The following is an 872-nucleotide window of genomic DNA, read 5'->3' as shown; positions in this document are numbered from 1 at the left end:
GAAAACAAGAAGTTCAAATCTGATGCACTTCTTAGCTGATGAAAATAGCCAGGAACATGTTAAAAATTATAGATGTTTTATCTTTGACACCAATAAATTTGTTTTCTACTGTTGATCATTATCTCTCATACGCAACAATTTTAAGTTAATTTTTAATGAACTTATTTTCTCATATTCAGTATTATTTTGCTATGTTTACATTAATCTGCATGTCTCTGTGGGAAACTGCATTTGGATATTCCCTTTGTTTGCTTTTTTTTCTGAGACAATCACTTTCTGAAAGAGTACGACTATGTCCATCAGTTCTTTATAACAACATGAGTATAAAACCTGTGTTTATAGGCAGCATTATTATTCAAATGTAAACACATTAAATGCCATCTCACACAATAATAGCCCTATTTTCTATGACATATGCAGGAAGTATCTATCTTTGGCTTGTTTTTCAAAAATTCTGCAGTTAGGTTGTATCTTCAGGTTTGTGCCTTAGGGTATATGCAAATGGCTTACTCTGCCTCTCCTATTTCTCGCTCTTCCTCTGAATTTAACAGAAAAAGAATACAATGCATGCCTTCATCTTTGCTAGGTCTGTTCACATTTTAGTAATGAGATCTACCAGAAAAAGCCCCTGGCTCCCTTCTTGGTAAACATTGTTTCAGAAGGCTAGATCACCACCTTTCACTTGCATTAGAGATATTCATGTTGTTCTTTCACTTCCAATTTGAATGAAACAAAATGACTTTTCTGAATTATCCTAGCTCTCTTCCCCAGGCAAGTGAGGAAAGGAAATCTGCATTAATAAGACATCAGTGAGGAGCAGAACATCTGAATATTCCAGGCATCATCCAGACAGTATTCTCAGATATCAACAC

Source organism: Cervus canadensis, chromosome 27 (genome assembly GCF_019320065.1).
Source record: "Cervus canadensis isolate Bull #8, Minnesota chromosome 27, ASM1932006v1, whole genome shotgun sequence".
Classification (NCBI taxonomy): domain Eukaryota; kingdom Metazoa; phylum Chordata; class Mammalia; order Artiodactyla; family Cervidae; genus Cervus; species Cervus canadensis.
Note: the sequence above shows the minus strand (reverse complement) of the source record.